This window comes from Nesoenas mayeri, assembly GCF_963082525.1.
Source record: "Nesoenas mayeri genome assembly, chromosome: Z".
NCBI lineage: Eukaryota > Metazoa > Chordata > Aves > Columbiformes > Columbidae > Nesoenas > Nesoenas mayeri.
In genome coordinates, this window is record NC_137542.1 from 68154806 (window position 1) to 68170781 (window position 15976).

General features: G+C 43.3%; 1 protein-coding gene across 1 annotated transcript in view; it reads right to left on the bottom strand.

Annotated features, from left to right (window-relative positions):
* LOC308052116 (protein unc-13 homolog B-like) overlaps positions 1-15976 on the bottom strand; it is a gene marked incomplete at its 5' end in the record, with an annotated part of 218768 nt that overhangs the window by 190958 nt on the left and 11834 nt on the right. The gene's annotated exons all lie outside the window — the stretch shown is intronic.

A 15976-nucleotide genomic window follows, 5' to 3' on the forward strand; every position in this document is an offset into this window, starting at 1 on the left:
TCAAAACCAGTCCTTTGCAACCAGAAGTCACTGATGCTGAGCAAGATGTCGCTTCATGGCATCTCACTTAAGTTACAGACACTCTAGAATAAACATGTATTTAAAAATGAAGAATTTCTCCCCAACAGTGCAGAGCAGACTTTCAACCACAACTGGAAAATAATCAAGCGTGGATAGCAGCTCTGCAGTATGACATCTGTAAATCAAATTAACCTGCTATGCCAAACAAGCAGCAGTCTAAACTCAAATGTCACTTTTCCAAGTTCTCCTCTGTTAATTTAATTTCGGGACATTATTTATCAAAAACAGCACTGGCTTTTATCTTACCAGTTAGAGAAGGTCTATGTCTACCTAGGGGAGATCTTGTTTATACTTCTCTTTTGCAAGCTCATATCCTCACTGGTGTTGCTAAGTGTAAGCACTAAGAGAAGACATTTCCAGGCTTCAGCTAGTTTTCCCAGTGGAAAACTAACACTAAGAAAAAAAACATATTTAACAACATAGGAAGCAAGATACACCTGTGAGAATGAAGATTTTGAAATTGGCACAGTGAAGTTTCCTCCAGAAAACAGAGCACCCAACACTTAAGGAAGTGTCATAGAGTTTAACTCCCAAGAGAAATGTCCTAGAACATTTAAAGAGTAAGTTAAAATAAAGCAACAGCCCTTACACATTTACATACAGAGAGATGCAATGGAGTATGATGCTGGATAACTCCCTTGCTATTTGAGAAATTCTCCTTTGAAAGCATTTACAGTCTAGGCAGGTGTTCATATGATGGAAATGCTATACTGGGTATAGTATGAGCCAGAGGCATCTCAGAAGTCAGAAGACCTGTGGCTTTTACCTGGACTGCCAAGGCCCATGAGCCTTTAGGTCCAAAATAACCAGGTTCATTTTCTCCCAGGTTCAGGGTCTGAAGCATTCCTGATGCTAAACCTCATAGTGCAAGCAAAACACACAACGGGGGTGGGGGAAGGAGTGACTGAAGATGCAGATTCCTTTCTAATCTCCAAATCGATCAGCCTGTTTAACCACTGAGAAACAGCCAAGGCAATCTTACCCACCTTCTCAGTGCCTTTGGATACCACGCAAAAGCAGGCATTTAATGAAATACTGCCCTGGAGTGGGCAGACACCAGCTTCTCTCTGATCCTCCCCTCTCCCCGCCCTTTGCAAGAGGCAGGAGACAAAGAAACAAGGGCATGTGCTTGAGGGAAGGAAAAAAGCAGAAAGAGGGGAGGGGATGCACAGAAAGCTTTAACGGGTCTCTCGCTCTGTTCATAACAAGCACCATTGCTGTTAGCAGGAAAGCAGAGGCGGCCTCAGTGTGGAAATTTGGTATTATTTTTGACAAAAAAAAATAGCAGCCAGAGTGGGCCAATGGCTCCTAGACACAGAGACGCTGCCTCTGCAGCAAGTGATATGCAAACTAAGAGACAGATGCTGTCTGTACATTGTGGTCTCAACCTGTAAATATTCAGATGTTCATTTGATGAAAAGCAGCAAACCCTGCACTGCCTTGGCTGGAAAAAGGGCTCGTGTGGGGCTTCAGCAAGAGTTGTCCCAGGGCTCACAGCAGTGGGGATATTCTGGGGCAGCAGCCAGGCTAAATGAAGACCACAAGCCTGCTACAGACCCACATAACAAAACTGAAGTCTTGTATCTTAAGTACCTACCAGGAACAAACCCCATGCCCCTAGACAACCCACATGAAACAAATTACACTTTCAGCTGTGGAAGCAGGGCTTGTAAACAAGGGCTGGATTGCAAAGCTGGGATTCATCTCACCAGTAACTCTTCCGCTCTATCTGCAAGTTTACACAGCGCATCCAAGAAGTTAACATGAAAGGTGACTCAAACGTGGTTTTATTCTGTTAGCTCACTGCAAAGCACTTGCTAGGAGTGTGTAAAAATCATTGCAAAAGCACAGCTCCCATAACATCTCAGGACCAGGACTGGCTGCGAAACCAGCGGGTTGCCCATACAAAAAGCTGAGCGTCTAGGAGCTCGAAAAATCGAGCGAGCCATCAGACACTGCCAAGAGCCAGTTCGTCAGGCGCGGGACTTCACGGCCCGGCTGTGACACAGAGAACGACATGCACCATGCCGCTGCTGACCGACCATGGTAAGGGACAACAAGGTTAGCTTCCCGGGGAAACTTTTGTGCCCACACCTGCTCGTTCCGTCTGCTTAGAGCTCCTGTATGCCAAGTGCCCAAGGAAAGACACAAATGAGTAACCAAGTGGTGAGGAAGCCTGACACATTAACACACTGTGTTGCAACAAAGCCTGAAAACTGTTTGCTACTCGAGGGCAGGAGGATGGCATGCTGAAATGAAGCCATGTGGAACGGTACATTTTGCAGAATACAATCTGTACCACAAATGGAAACCGTCCTCTAGAGCTCTCAGCAACACCAGGTTTTGCAGATACAGTTGCTTCTGTATTGCCACAGAGTGGCACAGAGAGATTTGTTCCCATTTATCCCGCAGACAACTGTAGGCTCTGGGGAAGCCGGATTTTTAAACCACCCAGAAATCATAAATTCCACTTGCTTTCAAATGGCTTCTCTCAGCAAGCTGAGTAGCATAGAAAGTCCAGTCATCTAGAGGTAAACACTAGACTGTGCTGAGCTGTAATCCTTCTACTCCACAGCAACATTCTACAGTGAGGGTGACAGACAGGGAATGAAAACAATAGAAAAATCAGAAAGGAAAGCAAGATGTAGAGCTTTGCACTGCCATGTATGAGCACTGCATGATACAGATGCACAGAGATGCACCTGCTCCCACTGTGCAAGCAAGATTCATTTAATCACTAAAAAAGACTTTGGCTTATCAGGCACACAGCTATTGCCCCTCAGTTCAAGGAGCTATTAGAGAGCAGGCAGGCTGAACTGAAGTAAGTGGGTGCAAATTAGACATCAGGTATAAATGCAAGGAAAAGTGATGTAAACATTCAATTCATCCAGAGTTTTTTCTTTGGAAATATCTCACCAGAGAATTCCAGAGGCTCTACAGCTGCCAGTTACAAAAGGCTGGAGAGTCAGACTCCTAATGACTAGGAAAGCAAAATATAAGCCAGCGACTGCAAAAAGTAAGTCCAGAATCATTGTGGAAAGGTGGAAAAACATCAGCAGAACATATATGAGTATTCTTAAACTCAGCTCTACCAAAAAAAAAAAAAAAAGTGTTATCCATTTATTCTTTCAATCCGTCTGAAGGATTTTTTTTTCCTGACTAGGTGCCCCATACACCAGCCAGAGAAATAAAACTGACCATGCTGAATTATTATGAGGTTGAGAGAACACATTGCTCAAATGCCCTAAGCAGGAACATGATCATATCTAGGTAAAGGGAACCTGGATGTTCTGAATATCTGCAGATTCGAGACCACCTTCAACATTCGCTTGCAAATCAGAGAGATGCGGACACAGTGAGTTCCTGAGCAGATGGCCAAAAGATTACATCCCAGCTAAATCCAGCACGTGACTTACGAGCTGGTCACTCACCACGCTACAACAAAACCTACATCCTTACACAAAGGCCAATAAAATGCCGTGGAGGGGCTGTGGGAAAAATTAGAAGAATGAAAGGGATGCAGTTTAATTAGCGCTCTTAAAAAGAAATGCAAGACTGAAAGCAGAGCATTCAAAATGCATTTTCACGATCGGCAACCTCACAAGCAGCTTCCTCCTCCCTGTGAAACACGAATGCAATGTTAATGTGTTTTGGAGAGCACTCTAACTTTTACATCAACTGTCCCCAGCTGAACGGCAGAATCAATACATATTTCCACTTCACTCTGTGCTTTTCTCACATCTTCCAGGTGCTCAGACTTCAGTGCACAGTGTGATTCACAGCACTAAGTGCAAAGGTTGATTAAGCAACAAAAATGAGAGACTACCACACAATGCTCATACTACCCAAGACTAAGTCAACACACCAAATACGTGGCCTGTGCACCCTGCAACACACACATGGAAAAGAGGGAATCCCTTCTGGAAGGAAAGCACTGGCTAGGCAGTATTATAGCCCTTGAGATCTGTTGCATTTTCTCTAACTGAGCCTTTGGTAGTAATTTTGCTGTCTGAACCCTGCACCAGCAGCTATAGCACATGTACTCATTACAGAGCCAGGAACTCAACACCTCCTACTAACCTCTTGAAAGCCATTCATAAAACCCGTGAGAGGTGGGCAAGCGGTCCATGACCATCTAACAAGGACTGTTCTGTTCCTGGGGATCCCACCCTGGCACATGGGTACATTTGCCTCCCCTGGAAATCAAAACATTTTACATGCATAGCACCTGCACATCCTCACCTCCCTCCTAAGGTCGAGGAACCCTTGTGTTTTCCACCACCTGAACTCAAAAGGTGCTCCAGGCTGAAGGAAGCAGAGGCCATGCACTGACCTCACCCCAGTTCTAACTCAGTTAGTATTTTGTTTCACATGGTCCATATAAAAGCCCAGGATGCTACTAAGTGCAACTGCACAAGCCACAGAACAGCAGTACTGACTGTGCCGTGAAACTCTTCTCATCCCTTCATAACAGCAGTTTAATGGTTTTTCCAAGCCTGTTACAAACATTTGACACGTCATGACCACCTTGGTATTCCCAGCCTGAGAAAGGTTTAAAAATAAAGACTCCACCGCATTCTCAAACTCAGAGCTAAATCACATTCAGAAAGAACAAATTTTCCTGAACTAGCCCAGGGAAGAATAATTGCACAAGAGGCCCCAGGGACCTGCCAGCACTCGGCAGCCACTGCTGCAGCTGCAAAGCCCAGAGCAGCGTCCGCTCATGCTCCGTCTCCTCGCAGCACAGCCCTGTGGAGCTGGGCTGGTTGCTGCAGATGAGAGATTCCTTCAGCCTCAGGGGCTATCGAGACACAAGTGACTTCAGTCAGATTTATTTCTATATGCTTTGTCTTTCTGCCAGTGAAAACAAACCACTGGCTTATAGGTAAACACTGTTCTACTTGAGCAGGGAAGACAGCACTTTATGCACCACTGTATTCCTTTCAAGAGTGACGCAACAGAAACACAGTGGGTACCTTCGTGTACCAACAGACATAAAAACCTTAGACTGCATTGACAGTTCACACTTGATGTGAACAGAGGGCTGGGCTGAGCTGAGAACTGCTCTGCCACTAGAAGCAGGAGCCACTGAGAAATGCGACTTTCCTCAGTACCTGGCAGAGACAAGGAACATAGCACAGATTTCCATCAACACTCAAAGAAATGGGCTTGCATCCAGGAGTTGAGCTTTTCTGATGTAATACCTGAAAGAGTCCTTAAAAAAATCCATCACCTGTTTGACTTGGAAAACTGTGGAGGAATCCATATAGCCTCCAAAGAAAGCCGTCAGTATCACTAAAGCTATGTCAACTGAATAAAGAGATCATAGAACAGTTTGGAAGGCAGCTATGCTAACCACTATACACCAATGCAACTGATCGACTTTAGTAAGTATTCCAGAATAAACAGAATGGACACAGTGTGAGTCTATTAATTTTTAATATTAATCAAAATGAAAATAAAAAAAAACAAAGAAGTTCTACATTGCAGTTCCTGTTCACGTAACAAAGAGCTTTCTTCAATTTGACCGCTTTAAATGCTCATAGGATAACTTGACTCTCCCTTCTTATGGCCTTGGGAACCATTTGAAACAAAAAGAAGGTATGCTCACTTCAGCAATCAACTACATCGAAAAAGAAACTACTCTTGGATTTTTCTCAGGAAGGAGTGGGGGGGAAATAAAAGAGATTCTATTCTGTTGCCTGTGGTAGCAAGTCAATCTACCCAAACCACTTCCATTTTGCCAGATGTCTTCAGAATGAATTAGAATCCCTCCTAATTGACATGAATTAGCATTTTCCTGCTCAGATGATCTGCAAATTCATTACCCTGTCCAGAGACACACAAAGCTACTAAGTTTATTCAATTTATAATTTATAATTTCCAACAAACAGCTTTCTAACAGCCAGACCATCCTTTCTGCCCACTGGACAGTGACTGATAGCGGCTGGGACACATGTAACTGCTTGGAAGGGTTTTCCAGATTACTGTGCTAAGAGGAGACACGCTCAACACTAACCCCACATAATTTCAGCACCATTTAACATAGGAAATCCAAGAAAGCACGACAAAGTAACACAACCCTCTACACTGCCAAACCTCACTAGAGGCTCCCCTCTTCATCTGTAAATTCTCTGGTCAGTTCAGATCCAGGTCTCGCACACCAGTGTCACAACTTGCCAGGGGACAGCACCGTCCTTGTTTGCCCCACAGCCCAGACACCCCATTCCCTGGGCCCAGCAGACGTTTGCAGGCCGAAGGGGACATGGCAGCTGCTGCCTGCTCCTGCTTATTAAGCCTCATCCTGACATTTGGTTCTTCCCAGAATTTTCACAGCTCCAGGTGCAGCATCCCAGCACCTGTATGGGCCGAACTTTGGTGAGCAAGGTACTGAAATCTACCCCAAACAAGCCTATGTATTTTATATATTAAAGCTCTTTATCAGGATATCTGTAATAGTCCCCAGCGGTTCAATCATACAAACCTGGGAGAGCTAGCAGGACAACGTAACGGAAAATCAACACAAAACTGAGCAAATCCAGAGTTAAAATATTGTGCTGAACCAGTTATCAAATTAAAGATATGTCTGACTATCTTGTTCAATCATCCAGTCTGATCACCTCAGTGAACGAGATAATTTCACACCTCCTGCAGATACTTTCACTCTTCAGCTCAGCTTCTGCATAAAACTTAGTAAGTGCATACAGCATAGCTCAGTCCACATCAGAGCTTCGCTGTTCTGCTTCTTCCATCCTTAACAAAATTATTAGATAACCTGCACAGAAGAAATTCTACAACTTGTTAGGAAACCCTTTCTGGCAGCTGCAAACACTCTAATCAAAAACATGTTCTCACAGCATGCCTGGAGCAGAGGATCAATTTGGAGACCCTTTGGCAAAGGTTGTTTGTTTTTTAAAAATAAAACTCAGTCCTTGTCAGCAAAAGAAGCCTTGTCTTAAAAGACTCTACTTCTCTAAAAGGTATTCCATGGGACAGAAGGGGTGACAATTCAATTTACTTTCTATGATGGTTTAATGTGGTAGGCTGGTAATATAAGCAGGCTTCTAAACACTTTCCATGATAAAATAGATTCAGACAGCTGGGAGGCACCTGAGTCTTGTTTACAGGTTAATCTTTTACCAGATTTGATTTGACACACTGACTTAGCATCACATAGGTTTTCAACCTCCCGAACTGAAGAGGTTCATATGTATTCTTGTTTATTACTTAGCTCAAGAACTCACCTACTTGAAACATCCCTTGAACTACTTCAGCAACAGAAATACAGAGGTGAAGAGAACACTACAGCAAGTTTTAAAAAATACAAACAGCACTGCAGAAGATGTGCTATGGGGCCTGCAGCTGTCAACAGAGTTTTGGACAGAAAAAATGAACCTGTATGTCAAAGAAACACAAACTAAAATCAAAGCCCTTTACTAGGAGAATGCAGTTTGAGTCCCATTTTTTCTGTCCCATGTTTGCAACTTGCAGAAAGCAACTGCAACAGAATACAAAATGCAGAACTACAGAGGTCTACAGCTGGTTCCTTCCTGAAGACAGATATCAGATTACTCTTCCAGGATCCTTACACCACCATTTCTCTGGCAAATTGTATCAGGCAGCAAGGTCATGTTGGTTTGAAAACAAAATCTGAAGTAGAGCAACTAGGACAGGACAGGTCCACAGAGAGGAAGGGAGGGAGGAGACTCACAAAACAGCAGGTCCTAAAACCCGTAATTATCCTCATCTCCAAACCTGTAAGTGGATACAGTGATTTTACTAAAAAGCTAGCACAGAACAGGATCTACATGGGCAAAATACAATAAATATACCATGACCACGAGGTACTGCAAAAAGATTACAGCATTTTAAAATATGCAGATCATTTTATCCAAAAACCCTCAGGAGATCTTACCAATAAAATGTTTAAAACATTGACAAGTTATTTTGGAAACCACATCTCAAATCATTATTACATTAAATATTAGCACTTAGTGACACTTCTGCTTTGCAGTAAGGAAGCTGCATGAAGTTTTCTTTCAGCTGATCCCAGAAAAAGCTTTCTGAAAGGCAGTAGGAAGAATTCAATTGATTTCAGATAAGCAGCAGCTGAAATAAGCTTGACAATATTGTTTCTTCTGTCTGGCGTGGGGAGAAGCACATTCATGAACCATACAGCCAAAAAAAGCTGGAAACAGATGCTGGAAAGCAGTAAAGAAAGTAAGAACATGCAAGCCTTGAACTTTACAACCTCTTGAAACATATTAGCACTGCCAGTGAATCCAGTGCCAACAGCCCATAAAATATTTTCATGGAAAAATATATTTACTTGGAAAAAGTGCAGAAGCTTCTGCTTCCAGCCAGCCCGCATATCTAAATGCTGCACAGCAGAAAGGAGGAGGTTTGAGGAGAGGAACTCGTAATGCTGGAATTCCCAATGCCAGGACACCCTTCCAGGATACAGGGCTGTCTATCCCCCTTTCTCCTGCCAGCATGGTCCCTGTTCAGCTGGCAGGCAAGCAGTCTCAGAATCTTCCACAGCCAACACAGAGTATATCAACCCATTAAGCTCACGTCACCTTTAAGGTAACTAGAACAAGCCAAGAATCATAAGCCATCTTGTGCCTGTCTTGCAACTTGCTGGAATGACAGCTTCCCAGTGCCCAGACAAAAATCATCTCTCTGGCAATACATCTAGTTATCATCCTTAAAGGCTGGGCAGAAAGTATTAGCTCCAGCTACCAAGAGTCCCACAGCCTGTGCTGGAAGACAAGGAGCCTCAACAACACACCAAGTCTGTGTGCAGCTCTCCAGAGAGCCCTTTGCCTCATTACTCACCTTTTCTACTTATCTGACAATAATAATCATGATTTCAATGCAAACTGACAAGTTAATTCTAGCAAGGTGAGAGCCACCATACTCAGAGGCTTATCCAGAATTGTGCTTTGCCTCTTCATTACCTTCCCACACACATGATACCATCTACTCAAAATTGAACTTCGCTTCTAGCCGTCACCTCAACATGTATTTGCTACTCAAACCCAAAGGCCCAGGCTCTGAGATGCAGCTAGTAGAGCACTCAAGCTATCTTCAGATGCTTTTCTTCACCACAGAAAGACTCTGAAGTGTCAGTTCTCCTGGCCAATTTCTCCACCCGGAACTGCAACAAAGTCACAGTACCATATTTGCAAAAGATTTCCCACAGAGACTTTTCTCACCATCACACAGAGGTATGTCTTGTTACTGCCTCTTCCCCCATCAGCATCACAGAATCATTCCAGTTGGAAGAGACCCTCAAGATCACTGAGTCCAACCATTAACCTAACTCTGGCACTAAGCCATGTCCCTAAGAACTTCATCTACATGTCTTTTAAACACCTCCAGGGATGGTGACTCCACCACTTCCCTGGGCAGTCTGTTCCAGTGCCTGACAACTCTTTCCATGAAGAAATTTTTAATATCCAATCTAAACCTTCCCCAGTGCTACTTGAGGCCATTTCCTCTCATCCTATCACTTGTTACTTGGGAGAAGAGACCAACATCCTCCATGCTACAACCTTCTTTCAGGTAGTTGCAGACTGGAAAGGAGACTCAGCTGCAACCCGCTCTGAGCAGCATCTTCACTTGTGTGAGTCACTGGACAAAGGTGGTTCAGAACAACAGCAGCTTTGTGGTGCCTCCAGCCCCACAGAGCACTGCCTGGCTGCAGACAAGAACAGGGCGGGAGAGCTCTACCCCTCTGTCCATCAAACCTCTGCTAAAAGAAATCATAGAATAGAATAACAGAATCTTTTCAGTTGGAAGAGACCCTCAGGATCATCAAGGCCAGCCATAACCTAACCTAACTCTAGCACTAAACCATGTCCCTAAGAACCTCATCTACATATCTTTTAGCCTGTTTCAGTGCCTGACAACCCTTTCTGTGAAGAATTTTTTCATAATATCCAGTTAGAATATTAGGATAACATCCCCTGGCAAACTTGAGGCCATTTCCTCTCATCCCATCACTTGTTACTTGGGAGAAGAGACCAACACCCTCCATGCTACAACCTCCTTTCAGGTAGTTGCAGACAGTGATAAGGTCTCCCCTCAGCCTCCTTTACTCCAGGATAAACAGCCTCAGTTCCCTCAGCTGCTCCTCATCAGACTTGTGCTCCAGACCCCTCACCAGCTTTGTTGCCCTTCTCTGAACTCTCTCCGGCACCTCAATGTCTTTCTTGTAGTGAGGGGCCCAAAACTGAACACAGGATTTGTGATGCAGCCTCACCAGTGCTCAGGGACAATTGCTGCCCTGGCCCTGCTGGCCACACTATTCCTGACACAAGCCAGGATGCTGTTGGCCATTTTTGGCCACCTGGGCACACTGCTGGCTCATGTTCAGCCGCTGTCATCAACACCCCCAGACCCTTTTCCCCAGGCACTTTCCAGCCACTCTTCCCCGAGCCTGTAGCACTGCCTGGGGTTGTTGTGACCCAAGGACAGGACCTGGCACTTGGCCTTGTCGAACCTCATAAAACTGGCCTCAGCCCAACGATGCAGATGGACCAGATCCCTCTGTATGGCCTTCCTACTCTCCATCAGATCAACACTCCCACCCAGTTTGGTGTCATCTGCAAACTTACTGAGGGTGCACTTGATCTCCTCATCCAGATAACTGATAAAGAGATAAGCACAACTGGCCCCAATACCAATCCCTGAGGAACACCACTCGTGACCAGCCACCAACCGGATTTGGCTCTGTTCACCAGAACTCTTTGGGGCTGACTCTCCAGCCAGTTCTTTATCCATCACAGAGAACACCCATCCAGGCCATGGGCTGCCAGTTTCTCCACAAGAACGCTGTGGGAAACAGTGTCAATAACTTTGCTGAAGTCTAAGTACACAACATCCAGCATCCTCATTTACTCACCACCTGCCTGCCTTTCATAAACCCATGCTGACCGGGCCTGATGGCTTGGTTGTCTTGATTTTATACTATTTGTGTAACAGGACACCTTCTAAACAAAAGGGAAACTGAGGATGCAGCCAGCTTCCTTGATTCTATAGAACAGCTCCACCTATATACACTTACATCCAAACACTATAACCAGCTGCTAAAAAAGTACAACTAGGAGAAATCCTCTAGGATCTATTTCTTCCCTTTTTGGCTGACCAACACAGACATTTTGCTGAAGATACACTGAAATTTCTGCTCAGCACCTGGTTTGAACTGAGCAATGAGGACAGGAACAAAATCTCTTATTCAAATCACAGAGATTATGAGAGGTTAATCCTCCTGACGCTGGCAACATAGACAACTCTGTCAGGTGACCTGGTTCCCCAACCAAGAGGTGAACTGAACAGTAATCCAAGTGGCCTCTTGTCTCCAATATCCTGTTGCAGCCTTTATTTTATTTTATTGGTAAAAAAGCAGCTTGGATGAAACACACTGCAGTGAGTTACTGTGTTCGTGACTCTCTCAGAAGAGAGAGAGTTGTTGTGTTAGATTGTGCTTCGGTCACTTTGCTTTAAGGACTTCCCTGCAGGTTGCAGATTTTTCCTGAACTTTTCACTGTTTTATGATAAGAGGCATCATTCCTACTGCTGAATCTGTGCCCCACTAGCAAAAAAAAACCCCAAACCAACCAAACAAACAGAAAACTTTCAGAATTTTTAGATATAGAATATAAATATTACTGGACAGAGAATAAAGCATGCTTCTAGTTTTCAGTGACATAAATTACCCTTCTTTCAAGTTCTCCAAGGTTTAGAAATATGTTATTTTTAAATGAGTAGAAATGCCTTAATTGAATAAGGGAAAAAAAAAACCCCACACTACTTAATTTTACACAAAACAGACATCAACTTACATATGCCTCCAGCTGTCAAAGACTAAGGAAATATGCATAACGAAAGCCATATCCTTGCACCAGAAGGCAGGAAAAGAGACAGACTGATAAGCCTGCTAGGAGCCAGTCTGAGTTGGTAAACCGACTTTGCTGACAAACCAATAGTTCAACTAGCTTATAACAAAAGCCTCAGTGGAAAAAAAAAATTAAAAAACCCACACCACACACACACATATATGCCCAAAAACTTAGAACTAATTCAGAAGCCCGGACAAGTTGTGGCCTTTTTATTTTTATTTTGAAAATAAGATAGATGTCTTTACAGAATAATTTCTTCCAAGACACAAAGCACATGCAGCTGCTGGTCAGACACTGTATGTACAGGTAAAAGTCACTTAAATTATTAGAATTTTGCCAGAGTTGTTAGGTCAAATCACACAGTCTGGTCACAGTGAGGTAACAGCAGCTAGAAGACACAACAACTCTGGTACCAAACAAAGAAGAAAGAGGAGGAATTACAGATAGAATAAATAACTTGTGTGCTTTTCTTTTTGGCTGCCCTGTGCTGCTCTCCTCAGCCAACAAAAGCACTGAAGTCACCTGTATACTCCCCGAATGACTCAGGTTTCTGCATTCCTTGTTCAGATTTAGTTTAAACAAGATGCACTCTGGAACAAGAGCTGCTGACTAACCACACCAGAAGTGATCACTGCCTAATCACAGCCTTGGTATGTTTTCTGGTAGTTTCACTTTAAGTTACAGGATTGCAAGCGATCAGCCAACTGGAACAGAACTACTTGTCAAGCAGGACTGAGCACAAGCTTGCCCTGAAAGGCACCGAGCTAAAAACTGACACGCATCATTGTTCAACTTCAGAAGTCTTGCATATGCACCAAATGAGAAATTCAAAAATAAATCAACAGCAGTCTCGGGGGATTCAGAAACCCTTTTTTTAATAAAAATAATTTAAGCCAAAACTTCCCACCATACTACAGCAAATGGGAAGATCCCAGGAAAAACAGCAGCTGTGTCTTCCTGCACCAAACAATGAGGAAGAATTGGTCTAGTTTGAAAAATAGTTTTAATAAAAATATTAATATTGTGTTACTTATATATTTACTACATTGGGTTCAAAAACCAGAGAAAATATTAATAACTAGGAGACAGAAATAAGCTGCCTGTGAGCATTAAGAAAGAGTAGAATTGTTCAGAACTGTAACTGAGACTCCCAGGCAGGAAGGGGAGATCTAACAACACTGCACACAAATTCTTCAATAGCCTGACTTTACAAAATGCTCAGGCAACACTGATCCCTGGAGGACATGTACAAATCACAAAAACAGGACAGCTAGATTGGCATCAATTTTTTGTTGTTTTTTTTTTCTGATTTAGGTCTCGGGACATCAGTCACGATATTCCCCCAGAAGGAAGCTGAAAAGGATGGTTTGGGGATATTTGTTTTTTACACTTGTAGAGACAGAATGTGTTTCATAAAATTCAGCCCAGAGACTGATACCCAAGCAAGTACATTATTTTAACTCCCTCTGGGAGAAGCAGCTGAGTGGCTGCTCCCACAGCAGCTTTACAGTATCGGAAGGAGCTGTGTCTCTCAAACACATCAGCAACCACTTGACAATACTTTTGTTTTCACACAGCATGTACACAAAGAACTGAACCACAGCCAGGTGTTACTAATGACAAGGATTATGCCCAAGACCATTCTCCTGAAACCTATGCTGTTTGCTTGCAGCTGGGCCTCCATAAAAATTAAAAGTGAAATTCCATCAGGCTAAATGCCATTAGAATTAAAATCATTAACTAAAATAAACAGCCTTAGGTAGCAACTGAGTATGAGCAAGTTCCCTCACATGTAGTTTGGCGTTTTTTTAATTATTGAAATTTATAACTAAGGTGCTACATCAAAATTTTACCTTAGTATACAACTTCTCAATAGCAAGCAGTTGTCAGAGCAGTAATTCACATCATAACGAAGTTAGTGCTGTGAGGATCATAAGACCAGAAAGACCTTCGAGGTCACCAACTCTACTGTTAGTTCGCCAAGCACCTGTATCACTTAAGCCATTCAAAGTCTCTCGTGACTTCCAGCCTACACTTTAATTAATGGCACTGTTATACCTTCTGTATCTTATGTCAACACCATCCTCCACCTTAATGTTTTACCTCACTCCGTGTTTAATTTCCTGATGTTTTTTAATGGACAGGACTTACAGATCCCATCAGTTCCTGTTTATCAGGCAGAAGAAGCCACAGTGCCCTACTCTTCTCACCATAGAGACTGAAAGGAAGAGAGAGACAGTTAGGTTTTCTTCCACCTTCTCCACTTAGCCCTACCTAAGTTCATCCTCCCTGAACACCATCAGTCAGTGCAGGCCACAAGGACAAATTACCCGTGCCTTTGTCCTTCCTCCTCTGCCAGCAACACTTTCCCCAGCACATACTGGTATCAACTTCTCTCCCCACAATTATTCTGAACTGGTTGACACCACAGTGCTGAGTTACAAGGGCTCCCCAACACCTCTATTTTCACCAAGCTTTGCCTCTTTCAGTAATTCTTGTCTTTCGCTTTTAAGTGCAGAGCTCTTCTATATATCAATTTTCATTATGGCTGTCCTCAGGGTCATCGAATCCTTCATACGTTTTATTTATCTACTTACAAATTGACTATGCTATTAGGACTTGTCTTAGCAACTTCGACACACACATTCTTACCTTTCTTTCCACACCACAAGTGTAAGACATCTATCTGCTTCTCCCATGAGTCTTTGTGATGTTACTAGCTTCTGCTACAGCCAGTTCCTCATACACATTATATTTCTCTTGACAATTCCAATTTTCCTCAAAAAGAAATGTCTGCTATGGTGACATTGCAGGAGTCCAAATATATGCATGCTTTCATCTAGAAACAGGAGGTTAGCCCAGCACAATCCTCCTCTCGCAAAGCCATGCCACATGACCTTCCACACTGCTTCCATTCATCTATAAAGCTTTCATTATTCTCTCTTTAATGCTTATTTTAAACCTTGCATATTATCACAGTCTTGACTGCTTCTGAAGTCAGGACCCATACTTACCCACATATATCATCCATCTCCTTATCTTCCTGTCAACCCAAAAAATCCACCTTTCTTGTTCTCCAGGTAGGTAATGTCACTGCTTGCTTACAGCAGCACTCACAACTTCTGCCAACGGATTTCAGATTTAAAGTGTTGCATGTCTTAGCACTCTGGCCTACTCATTACGAGGCTCAAATTCAAGGTGTTAGACTTCTGATCCCAAGCCGTGTATCTGTGTACCATTTCCTATGTCACCCTTGTAAGAAACAATTCCTACAGTTCAAGGATCATGCCCAGATCATCTTTGCTCAACTTTCTGGCCCTGTGCACAACTGTAGTACAACTCCTTCCTTCATGAGGTAGGTTGTTTCTCATTTTCATGTGAGCAAAGTACCTTCTGTTACCCATTCTAACACCCTTTGCAAGATTTCACCTTGTTTGCTGATGTGGAAGCCCCTGCCTTAGCCCTGCACTTCCTGAACCTCATGATAGACTTTCCTTTACAAACTGATTTTTTTGCCCACACCTCTCAGAGCTTCTGTGTTTGCTCACCATGTCCTGACGCAATGATTAGGTGAATCATCAGCTCTGGGGTGATTTCCTAGGTGGAGCCTTTTCTAGTTATTTGAGATGCTAATATTTACCCCGGTAGCTTCACTGAATTCCAAGCCCTCCTCCGTATCCAAGTGCCTCATTTCACAAAAAAGCTCCTCCAGTTTCTCTAGAGGACTGACAGTTGCTGGTCTGAATGTTTATCTGTTTAACTTAACCTAGGTTAGGCTGTGATCACTCAAACCAAGTTCACTCCTATGTCTAGTGACCCTGAAGCATCTTCTGTGCTTCCTGGGGCCACAGCCACACTTAAGCTCATCAATTTTATGGCTTCAGTCATTAACTTCCAGATAACACAGCTCTCTGTACCCAGCCATTACTAACAACATTCATTTTCTAGTGTGGCAAGTTAGTCTGTCACAGTGACAATACCCAGAAACA